Raw genomic sequence first — 16,283 nt, 5'->3', positions numbered from 1 at the left:
CCCCTAGTAATTGATGTGCAGGTTAGGTTGATTGGCCATGGTAAATTGCCCCTTAGTGTTGGGGATTAGCAGGGTGAATACAAAGAACAAGAACAGTACAGCACAGGAAACAGGCCCTTCGGCCCTCCAAGCCTGTGCCGCTCCTTGGTCCAACTAGACCAATCATTTGTATCCCTCCATTCCCAGGCTGCTCATGTGACTATCCAGGTAAGTCTTAAACGATGTCAGCGTGCCTGCCTCCACCACCCTACTTGGCAGCGCATTCCAGGCCCCCACCACCCTCTGTGTAAAAAACATCCCTCTAATATCTGAGTTATACTTCGTCCCTCTCACCTTGAGCCCGTGACCCCTCGTGAACATCACTTCTGATCTGGGAAAAAGCTTCCCACCGTTCACCCTATCTATCCCCTTCATAATCTTGTACACCTCTATTAGATCTCCCCTCATTCTCCGTCTTTCCAGGGAGAACAACCCCAGTTTACCCAATCTCTCCTCATAGCTAAGACCCTCCATACCAGGCAACATCCTGGTAAACCTTCTCTGCACTCTCTCTAACGCCTCCACGTCCTTCTGGTAGTGCGGCGACCAGAACTGGACGCAGTACTCCAAATGTAGCCTAACCAGCGTTCTATACAGCTGCATCATCAGACTCCAGCTTTTATACTCTAAACCCTGTCCTATAAAGGCAAGCATACCATATGCCTTCTTCACCACCTTCTCCACCTGTGTTGCCACCTTCAAGGATTTGTGGACTTGCACACCTAGGTCCCTCTGTGTTTCTATACTTCTGATGACTCTGCCATTTATTGTATAACTCCTCCCTACATTATTTCTTCCAAAATGCATCACTTCGCATTTATCCGGATTAAACTCCATCTGCCACCTCTCCGCCCAATTTCCCAGCCTATCTATATCCTGCTGTATTGCCCGACAATGCTCTTCGCTATCCGCAAGTCCAGCCATCTTCGTGTCATCCGCAAACTTGCTGATTACACCAGTTACACCTTCTTCCAAATCATTTATATACGTGGGGTTGTTACGGGGATAGGGCCTAGGTGGGTTGTTGGTGTAGGCTCAATGGGCCAAATGGCCTCTATGCACTGTAGGGATTCTATGATTCTACTTTGCTCACAGGCCCTGAGTGTCCTGTGTATTTGATGGGTTTTGACCTCACTCGTGCTGGTGAAGATGTTCGGGGCAACAAACTGAGGCAGTGATCCGTTATTGGGTTTTGTGTGAAATGTTTTGGAAGGAGGTAGTGCCCTTTCAGTTAGAAGGCAAGCCTTGGCAGCCTAGCTGATGGTACACTGAATCATGGCCTCCCTGAAGGTTCCTCATTTCAGCCTCGACCTCCCCTGCTGAGCACTGCATCTGAATCATGATTTGATGTCTCCTCTGTGGCAGGTACACCTACCTCAGTGTCCTCCTGATCCACTGAATCCCCCCTAGAAGAGAGCAACACTCACTCTGGAGGATATTGTAGGGTACTCCCAGGACAGTCCAGGCAGCAGAGCCAAATTTTTTGCAGACCTAATTTACTTTCTACCACCACTCTTGTGAAAATATGGCAGTGATTATAATTTTCCTCAGCCTCTGTCCTTGACTGCCTGAGTGGTGTTGTCGGATACCTTTTCACACCCAGCAACTACCCCTTGAGGCTAGCTGGAGTTGCAAAGAGCTTTGGCACTTGTAAGAGTCTCAATGTGTAAAAACCTGGGAGCTGCCAGAGTACCAAGTTCCAAAACAAAGAACAGTACAGCACAGGAAACAGGCCCTTCGGCCCTCCAAGCCTGTGCCGCTCCTTGGTCCAACTAGACCAATCGTTTGTATCCCTCCATTCCCAGGCTGCTCATGTGACTATCCAGGTAAGTCTTAAACGATGTCAGCGTGCCTGCCTCCACCACCCTACTTGGCAGCGCATTCCAGGCCCCCACCACCCTCTGTGTAAAAAACGTCCCTCTGATGTCTGAGTTATACCTCGCCCCTCTCACCTTGAGCCCGTGACCCCTCGTGATCGTCACCTCCGACCTGGGAAAAAGCTTCCCACTGTTCACCCTATCTATACCCTTCATAATCTTGTATACCTCTATTAGATCTCCCTTCATTCTCCGTCTTTCCAAGGAGAACAACCCCAGTCTACCCAATCTCTCCTCATAGCTAAGACCCTCCATACCAGGCAACATCCTGGTAAACCTTCTCTGCACTCTCTCCAATGCCTCCACGTCCTTCTGGTAGTGCGGCGACCAGAACTGGACGCAGTACTCCAAATATGGCCTAACCAGCGTTCTATACAGCTGCATCATCAGACTCCAGCTTTTATACTCTATACCCCGTCCTATAAAGGCAAGCATACCATATGCCTTCTTCACCACCTTCTCCACCTGTGTTGCCACCTTCAAGGATTTGTGAACTTGCACACCTAGGTCCCTCTGTGTTTCTATACTCCTGATGACTCTGCCATTTATTGTATAACTCCTCCCTACATTATTTCTTCCAAAATGCATCACTTCGCATTTATCCGGATTAAACTCCATCTGCCACCTCTCTGCCCAATTTTCCAGCCTATCTATATCCTGCTGTATTGCCCGACAATGCTCTTCGCTATCCGCAATTCCAGCCATCTTCGTGTCATCCGCAAACTTGCTGATTACACCAGTTACACCTTCTTCCAAATCATTTATATATATCACGAATAGCAGAGGTCCCAGTACAGAGCCCTGCAGAACACCACTGGTCACAGACCTCCAGCCGGGAAAAGACCCTTCGACCACTACCCTCTGTCTCCTATGGCCAAGCCAGTTCTCCACCCATCTAGCCACTTCTCCTTGTATCCCATGAGCCTTAACCTTCTTAACCAACCTGCCATGTGGGACTTTGTCAAATGCCTTACTGAAATCCATATAGACGACATCCACGGCCCTTCCTTCATCAACCGTTTTTGTCACTTCCTCAAAACACAGAAAACCCAAACTCCTATCCCCCCTCAAAAAAGAATCAAAACCAGATTTACACACAGAAAGTCAAATTATTGACACACAGATTTTGGCATAAAGCAATTCCAAAGATTCACAAACAACAACATTTAATTCTCTTTCATGCCAATTTTTACCCCATTTTTCTCTTCCTGTCGTTAGCCCTTCCATCTTTCCTGTTTACAGAATTTATAGTCCTGTCTACAGCTTTCTCATTTACTCCACAAATGTGCTTGGCTATCAAATCTCTCATCTGTCTCTGATGCCAACATGATTAAGAATATCTGAGAAAGAACGCTCGCTGACGACAATTTCAATGTAACCAATTGTTTATTAACACCAGAATGAGGGTGCCATTGGGAACCCCATTGTGACATCATGATGCCAAAAGAAAGTCACTCCTTTATAAGTGGATAATCAAAGTAAGAAAGAATGAAAAATGTCTTAAACTCCCTATATAGCACATAATTATGACAATGGCACAAATCCTAGCAACCATGGAAACCCTTATTTATATGGGCGGGTGGATGAATCAATCACTGACTATGCTGTCATAAACAGAAGAAAATTGCATACACATTGGTTCTTATACCGTTAATATCACTGGAGTACATTACAACGAATATTTACATTTAAATACAATTTTTTAAATAAAAGAATATCCTATTATGTTTCAGAAATGAATCATGGGAGCAGGCCAAGTCAAAGAGATGGGTTTTGAGCAGGTTTTTAAAGGTGACATGGAAGAGAAAATACAGAGAGAAACGAGAGTCCCAGGTATATGGCCATGATGGATGAACCCAGTGCCACAAATGGTGGGCAAAGAAGCAAGAAATGCTCCCTTTGTTCTTGAGACCCACATCCTGCTCCCTTGACCTAATTCCCAGTAAACTGTTGGTCTCCATTCTAGTTCCCATTTGAAATGGTTATTATAAATGGTAAAATGGTTATATAAAATGGTTCCCTGTCCTTTGTTGCTATTTCCCCTTTTTACAAAGTACCCTCTTCATCCCACCCTCGTCAAATCCACCTTTGACCCACTCTCTTTGGAAGCTACTAGCCCACCTCCAACATACCTTTCAAATTTTAAATGTGTTTACACATCCCAAGTCCTACCACTCTAGTTTAAACCTCCTATCGAGTTTCCATCCCAGCCATGGCACCCCAACCAAAGTTCCAAAAGACTTGGAGCAGGGTTCACCATTTAGTCTTGTTGAATTCTGCCATTCAGTAAGCTCATATCCCTTAACACCTTAGGCTGACAGAAATCTATTAACAAAAGCAAAATGCTGTGGATGCTGGAAACAACATCCCAGAAATACTCTGAGCTCTGATGAAGGGCGTTGTGGGGAAATTTGAAGGTGGCCAATTGTGCCTTAACTTAGACAATTCAAAACTCTGAAGGCAAATATCTCTATGCAAAGACGTAACAAAATTTATTTAACAAATAAATAGAACAAACAAACAAACGTACAGCCAACCGGAGACTTCCAAAGGGTTAAATAGCTCTGGGAATAGAGCGACAGAACCTCTCCAAAAGATCTGATGTACATATTCAAATATAGATCAATTACAGTTTTTTCTAATCAATAATTCTGCCTTTCATTAGCTTAAACTCAATTTCATTTAGTAGTTATACATCAATACAAATCTCTGTCAAGTACCTCAGCCAATCATGTGATGCTTCATAGCATGGTGATATCTCATTCGTCTAGCTAATACAGACATAGTTACCTTCTTGGCTCTTAACTATTTCCCTGTTGCCTGGTAACAGCAAATGCTACCATAAGGTCAAAATGGACGTTCCCACTGGCTCACTGCCAAGTTGAATAGACAAGTGTTCCTGCGTCCAGGGGCATATCTATCCTTGTGTCTGGGCAGTGAATGCACCAATTCATTAATGTTGCAACATACGTTCCCTTATAGGAATTCTCCCGATATCCCTACTGCTGACTAGCCGGTTCCTAGACCTCTGGATTTGAACTATTGACATTTACCACCATGCCTTTTGGAACCCTGCTTGGCTAAAGTGAACAGTACATTTAAATACATTTAAAATATCAGTATATATATTTTAAAATCATAACTACTTGTTTTGATTGTCTTACTGCATTCACATACGTGTAAAACTTTGTGTTAGCTGGTCTTAAGAATAATTTAACTCCTTACTGATCTCTTGTCCTCTGAAAGATTGCATTCTGCCTACGAATCTTTTTGCTGGTTAGGAATCCTCTTCTACAAAGGGTCATCCAGACTCAAAACTTTCCAGATCTGCTGAGATTTTCCAGCATTTTCTGCTTTTGTCCAAGGAATAATCAGCAGGTCTGCAGCATCTAGTGGAGAGTGAAACAGAGTTAAGGTTTCAGGTCAATGAACTTTCATCAGAGCAATCAAATAATCTTAGATTTAAAATTATTTATTAATAATTGAATTAGTATCTACAGATTTTTATGGGAGAGAGTTCCAAATCCCTGCCACCCTTTACATGAAGAAGTGTTTTCTTAACTTCTGATTGGCATCCTCTGTGACGATGACCACGATGATTTATCCTTCATTTTTCATCTTTCTGCAACCTTTGACAAGCATGATCACACCATCCTGCTCCAATGCCTTCCCTCTGCTGTCCCCTTCTGTGCAACTGCTCTCATTTGAACATATGAGATAGGAGCAGGAGTTGGGCCTTTGACTCTTTGAGCCTATTGTGCCATTCGGTAACATTATGACTCAACAATTATTTCACTATCCACTTCTCTCTTAATTCCCTTAGTATCAGTAGCTTCTATTCCTGTCCTGCCACTGTTACCTCAGGAGTTCCCAATTATCATTCTTTGGCCCACACTGCACTTTCTCATCGAAAACTGTAATGGGGATTTTCTTTTAAAATGGTGGCTGATTTCTAAAAACTTAGATTCTATTTGAAAAACTCGCAAAAGGCAAAGTCTCTGTTCAAAAGACATAGCCAAAAATTTATTTTAAACAAAAAATCATGCAAGACAGGCAATACATTAACATAAGGTAGTAGAAGACCTTCAGAGGGTCAGACAGCCCAGGTTCAGCGCTCTGAGACCACTCCAAAGATCTGAGGCACTCAACCAAATTACAGAACAATTATACTCTTCATTATCTAAGATACACCTCCTCATTAGCTTAGATTCAATTTCATTTCGGGTTAACATGTCAGTCCAATGCAAGACAGATTATCTCAGTCAATCAAAATATGCCATTCGATACAATGATATTTCATTTGTCCAGTTAATTCTGGACATCTTCCCACTTGGCTAAGCCCATTTCCCTGGTTGCCAAGTAGTTAAGGATGCTTCCATAGCTAAACCTTTCCCATAGGCACATTGCCAAGACAGAGAGATATGCATCTCCCTGGGCCCTTAGAAAGATACTTTCTACTGCCTGGACAATGGATGCCTCTGTAATATTACAGTATGTTACAATATTTGTCCTGGGACTTGTAACCTATATGCTCATTCTGCTGACTGATGGACTCCCAGCTCTGAACTACTGACCTTACCATTATATTTTGCAGCATTTGCATTTTTGACTGAGATGAACAGTACATTTATACATTAAAATACATTTAAAAATACATTTAATACTTCAATATATACCTTAAAATCATATTCATCTTGTTTTAATACTGTTATTGCATTCACATATGAGCAAACTGTTAACATTAACTTGTTAGGTAGAATCATTTAACTCCCTCAAGCTGTTCTATCACTATAAAGACTACATCTGTCTATGAATTTAACTAGCTGATCTAAAATTCCCTTCCACACTGCCCATTTGACACATTCTATGGAGTAAGACCATAAGACATAGGAGCAGAATTAGGCCACTCGGCCCATCAAGTCTGCTTCGCCATTCAATCATGGCTGATATTTTTCTCATCCCCATTCTCCTGCCTTTTCCCCATAACCCCTGATCCCCTTATTAATTAAGAACCTATCTATCTCTGTCTTAAAGACACTCAATGACCTGCCCTCCATAGCCTTCTGCGGCAAAGAGTTCCACAGATTCACCACTCCCTGACTGAAGAAATTCCTCCTCATCTCTGTTTTAAAGGATTGTCCCTTTAGCCTGAGGCGGTGCCCTCTGGTTCTAGTTTTTCTTACTAGTGGAAACATCCTCAGTATCCTGTAAATTTCAATAAGATCCTCCCCTCATCCTTCTAAACTCCAATGAGTACAGATCCAGAGTCCTCAACCGTTCCTCATATGACATGCTCTTCATTCCAGGGATCATTCTTGTGAACCTCCTCTGCCCCCTTTCCAAGGTCAGCACATCCTTCCTTAGATATGGAGCCCCAAACTGCTCACAATACTCCAAACGGAGTCTGACCAGAGCCTTATACAGCCTCAGAAGTACATCCCTGCTCTTGTATTCTAGCCCTCTCGACATGAATGCTAACATTGCATTTGCCTTCTTAACTGCTGATCGAACCTGCACGTTAACCTTAAGAGAAGCTTGAACAAGGACTCCCAAGTCCCTTTGTGATTTTGATTTCCTAAGCATTTTTCCATTTAGAAAATAGTCTATGCCTCCATTTCTCCTTCCAAAGTGCATAACCTCACACTTTTCCACATTGTATTCCATCTGCCACTTCTTTGCCCACTCTCCTAACCTGTCCAAGTCCTTCTGCAGCCCCCCTGCTTCCTCAATACTACTTGTCCCTCTACATATCTTTGTATCATCTGCAAACTTAGCAACAGTGCCTTCAGCTCCTTCTTCCAAATCATGAATGTATATTGTGAAAAGTTGTGGTCCCAGCACTGATGCCTGAGGCACACCAGTAGTCACCGGTTACCATCCTGAAAAGGACCCCTTTATCCCCACTCTCTGCCTTCTGCCAATCAGCCAATCCTCTATCCATGCCAGGATCTTACCCTTAACACCATGGGCTTTAACTTATTTAACAGTCTCCTATGCCACACCTTGTCAAAGGCCTTCTGGAAATCTAAATAAATCATGTCCACTGGTTCTCCTTTATCTAACTTCCTTGTTGCCTCCTCAAAGAATTCTAACAGATTTGTCAGACATGACCTCCGCTTGACGAAGCCGTGCTGACTCAGTCTTATTTTATCATGCACTTCCAAGTACTCCGCGATCTCATCTTTAATAATGGACTCTAAAATCTTCCCAATGACCTAAGTCAGGCTAACAGGCCTATAATTTCCTGTCCGCTGCCTCCCTCTCTTCTTAAACAGTGGTGTTACATTAGTTATTTTCCAGTCTTCTGGGACCCTCCCTGCCTCCAGTGATTCCTGAAAGATCACCACCAATGCCTCCACAATTTCCTCAGCTATCTCTTTTAGAACCCTGAGGTGTAGTAGTCCATCCGGTCCAGGTGATTTAATCCATTTTCAGACCTTTCAGTTTCCCCAGAACCTTCTCCTTAGTAATGGTCACTACACTCACCTGTGCCCCCTGACTCTCCTGAAGCTCTGGCATCCCACTGGTGTCTTCCACCATGAAGACTGATGCAAAGTAACTATTCAGTTCCGCTGCCATTTCTTTGTTTCCTATTATTACTTTGCCAGCCTCATTTTCCAATGGTCCAATGTCTATTTTTGCCTCTCTCTTATCTTTTATGTATTGAAAAAAACTCTTCCTATCTCCTTTTATATTACTAGCTGGCTTACGCTCATATTTCATCTTCTCCCCCTTTATTGCTTTTTTAGTCGTCCTCTGCTCACTTTTAAAGGCTTTCCAATCCTCTGGCTTCCCACTAATCCTCACCACTTTGTATGCTTTTTCTTTTGCTTTGATGTTATCCTTGACTTCCCTTGTCAGCCATGGATGCCTCGTCCTCCCCTTAGCATGTTTCCTCCTCCTTGGGATGAATTTCTGTTGTGCCTCCCGAATAACCCCCAAAAACTCCTGCCATTGCTGTTCCACTGTCTTCCCTGCTAGGCTCCCTTTCCAATCAACTCTGGCCAGCTCCTCCCTCATGTCTTTGTAGATACCTTTATTTAATTGTAATATCGTTACATCTGATTCGCTTCTCCCTCTCAAACTGCAGGGTAAATTCTTTCATATTGTGGTTACTGCTCCTTAAGGGTTCCTTCACCTTAATTTCCTTAACCAAGTTTGCCTCATTACAAATCACCAAATCTAGAAGTGTCTGTTCCCTAGGTAGTGGATCCCTAGAAAAGGAATTTGTAGAATGTCTAGGAGATGGTTTTTTGGAGCAGCTTGTGACAGAGCCTACTAGGGAACAGGCGATTCTAGATTTGGTGATTTGTAATGACAGTAAGAAGTTTAACAACACCAGGTTAAAGTCCAACAGGTTTATTTGGTAGCAAAAGCCACACAAGCTTTCAGAGCTCCAAGCCCCTTCTTCAGGTGAGTGGGAATTCTGTTCACAAACAGGGCATATAAAGACACAGACTCAATTTACATGAATAATGGTTGGAATGCGAATACTTACAGCTAATCAAGTCTTTAAGATACAAACAACGTGAGTGGAGAGAGCATCAAGACAGGCTAAAAAGATGTGTATTGTCTCCAGACAGGACAGCCAGTGAAACTCTGCAGGTCCAGGCAGGCTGTGGGGATTACAAATAGTGTGACATGAACCCAATATCCCGGTTGAGGCCATCCTCATGTGTGCGGAACTTGGCTATCAGTTTCTGCTCAGCGACTCTGTGCCGTCGTGTGTCGTGAATTCCCACTCACCTGAAGAAGGGGCTTGGAGCTCCGAAAGCTTGTGTGGCTTTTGCTACCAAATAAACCTGTTGGACTTTAACCTGGTGTTGTTAAACTTCTTACTGTGTTTACCCCAGTCCAACGCCGGCATCTCCACATCATGATTTGTAATGAGGCAGACTTGATTAGGGAACTTAAGGTGAAGGAACCCTTAAGGATCAATGACCACAATATGAAAGACTTTCCCAGTCCACCTGCATATTGAAGTCCCCCATGATTATTGTAATATTGCCTTTTTTTATAAGCCTTTTCCATCTCCTGATTTATTTTCTGCCCCACATCCTGTCTACTGCGAGGGGGCCTTTACATAACTCCCATCAGGGTCTTTTTACCTTTGCGATTCCTCAACTCTACCCACAGAGATTCTATGCCTTCTGATCCTATATCGCTTCTTGTTATCGAATTAATTTCATTCCTTACTAACAAAGCAACCCCACCTCATTTGCCCATCTGCCTGTCCTTCCAATAGAACACATATCCTTGGGTATTTAGATCCCAGCCCTGATCCCCTTGCAGCCACGTTTCTGTGATGCCCACAACATCGTACCGGCCAATTTCAATATGCGCAACAAGCTTATTTACCTTGTTCCGTATACTGCGCGCATTGAGGTCCAACACCCTCAGTCCTGCATTGACCACCTCCCTTCTCATACTTGTCACCTTTTTTGCTCTGCCTGAGATTAGATTCCTGCCATCTTCTATACTCTCTGTTCTATTACATGATCTTGAAACTTTACTAACCTCTCTGAGCCCTCAGCTCCATTAACCTGCACTTCTACCTTCTCCTTTAACTTTGATTTTCTAATTCTCCATACAACTGAACTCCCCCCCTCCCCATTATTTAGTTTAAAGCCCCATCTACAGCCCTAGTTATATGATTCGCCAGGACTCTGGTCCCAGCACGATTCAGATGAAGACCGTCCCATCAGAACAGGTCCCCTCTTCCCCAATACTGTGCCAATGTCCCATAAATTCAAACCCATTCCTCCCACACTAATCTTTGAGCCACGCATTTACCTCCTTAATCTTATTGACCCTGTGCCAATTAGCTCGTGGCTCAGGTAGTAATCCAGAGATTATTACCTTTTTGGTTCTGCTTTTTAATTTAGCTCCTATCTGTTCATACTTCCTTAGCAGAACCTTTGTTCCTGTTCTACCTATGTCATTGGTACCTACGCGGACCATGACAACTGGAACTTTACCCTCCCACTCCAAGTTCCTCTGCAGCCTAGATGAGATATCCCCAACCCGAGCACCAGGCAGGCAACACAATCTTCGGGATTCTCGATCCTGGTCACAGAGAACAGTGTCAATGCCCCTAACTATACTATCCCCAATTACGACCACATTACGAGTAATTACAGAGTCAGCTTTCATAGAATCATAGAACCCTACAGTGCAGAAGGAGGCTATTCGGCCCATTGAGTCTGTACCGACCACAATCCCATCCAGGCCCTTTACCCATAACCGCATGCATTTACCTTAGCTAGTCCCCCTGACACAAAGGGGCAATTTAACACGGCCAATCTACGTAACCCGCACATTTTTGGACTGTGGGAGGAAACCAGAGTACCCGGAGGAAACCTACGCAGACATGGGGAGAATGTGCAAACTCCAGACAGACAGTGACCCAAGCCAGGAATCGAACCTGGGTCCCTAGTGCTGTGAGGCAGCAGTGCTAACCACTGTGCCACCGTGCTTTTAACATGTACATGACAACAATCTGCTCGACCGCTGAACTATCTCTCAATCCCTCCATTTGTTCTGTTTTGCCCACCTAACTGGCCAATACCCTGTCTTGGATTTTAATTTTAAATTTTGTCCTATTAAATATAGAAAAACTAAAGCCAAAGGATGGAATTTTTCAGAGTCTAATGGCACGCAAAGAAAGCAGCGTTCAGCCAACTGGCAGCACTGGTGGGTTTTCAAGCTATATTGTTAGCCACCTAGCAAAAAAAGGGTTTTCTCCACAGAGATCACGCCGGTCCCGTGGCACCATGGTCTCAGCTTGTTACTCATGCAGGAGGGTGGGATCCTCAGCAGCAAGGAAGCAAATGAGGGGCTGAAAGGGGATGCAATACTCAGCAACAGCAAGCTGAATAGACATGATAGGCAGGAGCACAGGAGGGAGCAGGGAAAACTTGTTGGATTAAATTGCATCTATTTCAATGCAAGACGGCCGACAGGTAAGGCTGATTAACTCTCGGCATGGATAGGTATGTGGGACTGGCATATTATAACCAGAACTGAAACATGGTTAAGGGAAGGACAGGACTGGCAGCTTAGTGTTCCAGGGTACGGATGCTTTAGGTAGGACAGAGGTGGAGTAAAGAGAGGAGGGGGGAGTTGCATTTTTTATTAAGGGGAGCATCACGGCAGTAGTCAGAGATGAAATAACCGAGGGATCATCCAGCGAGGCTTTGTGGGTGATGTGATTTGATTTGATTTGATTTATTATTGTCACATGTATGAACATACAGTGAAAAGTATTGTTTCTTGCACGCTATACAGACAAAACATACCATTCATTGAGAAGAAAAGGAGAGAGTGCAGAATGTAGCGTTACAGTCATAGCTAGGGTGCAGAGAAAGATCAACTTAATGCAAGGTAAGTCCATTCAAAAGTCTGACAGCAGCAGGGAAGAAGCTGTTCTTGAGTTGGTTTGTACATGACCTCAGACTTTTGTATCTTTTTCTCGACGAAGAAGGTGGAAGAGAGAATGTCCTGGGTGCGTGGGGTCCTTAATTATGCTGGCTGCTTTGTCGAGGCAGAGGGAAGTGTAGACAGAGTCAATGGATGGGAGGCTGGTTTGCGTGATGGATTGGGCTACATTCACAACCTTTTGTAGTTCCTTGTGGTCTTGGGCAGAGCAGGAGCCATACCAAGCTGTGATACAACCAGAAAGAATGCTTTCTATGGTGCATCTGCAAAAGTTGGTGAGATTCGTAGCTGACATGCTAAATTTCTTTAGTCTTCTGAGAAAGTAGAGGCATCGTGGGCTTTCTTAATTATAGCGTCAGCATGGGGGAGACCAGGACAGGTTGTTGGTGATCTAGACACCTAAAAACTCAACCCTTTCTACTTCGTCCCCATTGATGTAGACAGGGGCATGTTCTCCTTTACGCTTCCTGAAGTCGATGACAATCTCCTTCGTTTTGTTGACATTGAGGGAGAGATTATTGTTGCTGCACCAGTTCACCAGATTCTCTATCTCATTCCTGTACTCTGTCTCGTCATTGTTTGAGATCCGAACCACTACGTTGGTGTCGTCAGCAAACTTGAAAATCGAATTGGAGGTGAATTTGGCCACACAGTCATAGGTGTATAAGGAGTATAGTAGGGGGCTGAGAACACAGCCTTGTGGGGCACTGGTGTTGAGGATAGAAAATTACAGCTCAGAAACAGGCCTTTTGGCCCTTCTTGTCTGTGCCGAACCATTTTATGCCTAGTCCCACTGACCTGCACTTGGACCATATCCCTCCACACCCCTCTCATCCATGAACCCGTCCAAGTTTTTCTTAAATGTTAAAAGTGACCCCGCATTTACCACTTTATCCGGCAGCTCATTCCACACTCCCACCACTCTCTGCGTGAAGAAGCCCCCCCTAATATTCCCTTTAAACTTTTCTCCTTTCACCCTTAACCCATGCCCTCGGGTTTTTTTCTCCCCTAGCCTCAGCGGAAAAAGCCTGCTCGCATTCACTCTATCTATACCCATCAAAATCTTATACATCTCTTATCAAATCACCCCTCAATCTTCTACGCTCCAGGGAATAAAGTCCCAACCTATTCAATCTCTCAGCTGTGCTCCGAAAGCTTATGGCATTTGCTACCAAATAAACCTGTTGGACTTTAACCTGGTGTTGTGAGACTTCTTACTTTGCAACAGCAGTTTCCAGGTTTGTAATTTCTGTTAGAAGTGAACTTCTGTTGTTAAAATTCCATCAATTGCACTGATCGAGTTCCAGATTTGCTTCATTGATAAAATGAATTCTGTTTATGACGTTAACAGATTAAGTGTTACTTAATGATGATCGTGGAGGAGGTGTTGTTGCCTATCCTTACTGATTGTGGTCTGTGAGTTAGGAAGTTCAGGATTCAGTCGCAGAGGGAGGTGCCGAGGCCCAGGCCACGGAGTTTGGAGATGAGTTTTGTGGGAATAATGGTGTTGAAGGCTGAGTTGTGGAACTAAGAAATAAGAAGGGGATGGTGACCTTATTGGGGTTGTACTATAGGCCCCCAAATAGTCAACAGGAATTAGAAGAACAAATATGCAGGGAGATTGGGGAGACTTGCAGGAGTAACAGGGTTGTCATAGTGGGGGATTTTAATTTTCCTAACATAGACTGGGACTGCCATAGCATTAGGGGCTTAGATAGGGTGGAATTTGTTAAGTGTATTCAGAAAAGTTTCTTCAGGCAGTATGTGGAGGGTCCTACTTGGGAAAGGGCAAAACGTGACGTACTCTTTGGATACAGGGCAAGACAAGTGACTGAGTGATGGTGGGGGACTACTTTGGGACCAGTGATTATAGTTCTATTAATTTTAAAATAGTTATGGAAAGGGACAAAACTGGTCCACAGGTCGAAGTTTGAAATTGGGGATAGGCGAATTTTGATGGAATTAGACAGGAGCTTGCAAAGGTTGATTGGAGTAGCTTGTTTGGGGGCAAAGGGACCACCGGCAAGTGGGAGGCCTTTAAAGGTGAAATAGCTAGAGTTCAGGGACTATATAGGTATGTTCTATGTTCTATGTTCTATATGTTCCCGTTAGGGTGAAGGGCAAGGCTGGCAGGAGTAGGGAACTCTGGATGACAAAACATATTGAGGTTTTTGCCAGGAAAAAGAAGGAGACATGGCTCAGGTGCAAGCAGCTGGAATCAAGGGATTCCCTGGAGGTGTACAGGGGACATAGGAGTATACTCAAGAAGGAAATTAGGAGGACAAAAGGGGGGCATTAGGTAGCTTTGGCTGAGAGGATTAAGGTGAGTCCAAAGGGATTCTTTAAGTATATTAAAGGAAAAAGAATAACTAGAGAGAAAATAGGACCCCTCAAGAACCAAAGTGGACACATATGTATGGAACCACAGGAGATGGGCGAGGTTCTCAGTGAATATTTCTCCTCTGTGTTTACTGTGGAGAAAGACATGAAGATTTGGGAACCTGGGAAAGTTAGTGGTGATATATTGGGGACAGTTTGCATTATAGTAGAGGAGGTGATGGACATATTAAAATGTATGAAGGTGGATAAATCTCCTAGCCCTGACCATATATATCCAAGAACACTGCGTGAGGCTAGAGAAGAAATTGCAGGAGCCCTGGCTGAGATATTTGCATCATTGTTAGCCACAGTGAGGTACCAGAAGACTGGAGGGGAGCAAATGTTGTGCCCTCATTTAAGAAGGGTTGCAAAGGAAAACCTGGGAATTATAGACCGGTAAGCCTAACATCTGTGGTGGGTAAATTACTAGAGAGGATTCTGAGGGATAAGATATACAGGCATTTGGAAAGACAGGGCTTGATTAGGAGTAGTCAGCACGGCTTTGTGCATGGGAGATCATGCCTTACAAATTTGTTAGAGTTCTTTGATGAAGTGACCAGGAAAGTTGATGAGGGCAGGGCGGTAGATATAGTCTATATGGACTTCAGTAAGGCCTTTGATAGAGTTCCACATGGTAGGCTACTCTGGAAGGTTAGATCACATGCAATCCAGGATGAGCTGACAAATTGGATATACAATTGGCTTGATGATAGGAAGCCGAGGTAATGTTGGAAGGATGCTTGTCAGACTGGAGGCCCGTGATGAGTGATGTGCCTCTGGGGTCAGTGTTGGGCCCATTGCTGTTTGTTATCTATATCAACAATTTGGATGAGAATGTACAAGGCATGATCAGTAAGTTTGCAGATGATACTAAAATAGGTGGTATTGTAGACAGTGAGGAAGGTTATCAAAAATTGCAGCAGAATCTTGATCAGCTGGGGTAGTGGGCCAAGAAATGGCAAATGGAGTTCAATACTTGAGCCCGTGACCCCACGTGATCGTCACTTCTGATCTGGGAAAAAGCTTCCCACCGTTCACCCTATCTATCCCCTTCATAATCTTGTACACCTCTATTAGATCTCCCCTCATTCTCCGTCTTTCCAGGGAGAACAACCCCAGTTTACCCAATCTCTCCTTATAGCTAAGACCCTCCATACCAGGCAACATCCTGGTAAACCTTCACTGCACTCTCTCTAACGCCTCCACGTCCTTCTGGTAGTGCGGCGACCAGAACTGGACGCAGTACTCCAAATGTGGCTGAACCAGCGTTCTATACAGCTGCATCATCAGACTCCAGCTTTTATACTCTATACCCCGTCCTATAAAGGCAAGCATACCATATGCCTTCTTCACCACCTTCTCCACCTGTGTTGCCACCTTCAAGGATTTGTGGACTTGCACACCTAGGTCCCTCTGTGTTTCTATACTCCTGATGACTCTGCCATTTATTGTATAACACCTCCCTACATTATTTCTTCCAAAATGCATCACTTCGCATTTATCTGGATTAAACTCCATCTGCCACCTCTCCGCCCAATTTTCCAGCCTATT

Source organism: Mustelus asterias, chromosome 20 (genome assembly GCF_964213995.1).
Source record: "Mustelus asterias chromosome 20, sMusAst1.hap1.1, whole genome shotgun sequence".
Classification (NCBI taxonomy): Eukaryota; Metazoa; Chordata; class Chondrichthyes; order Carcharhiniformes; family Triakidae; genus Mustelus; species Mustelus asterias.
The sequence above is the reverse complement of the archived record's forward strand: the minus strand, read 5'-3'. Positions refer to the sequence as shown.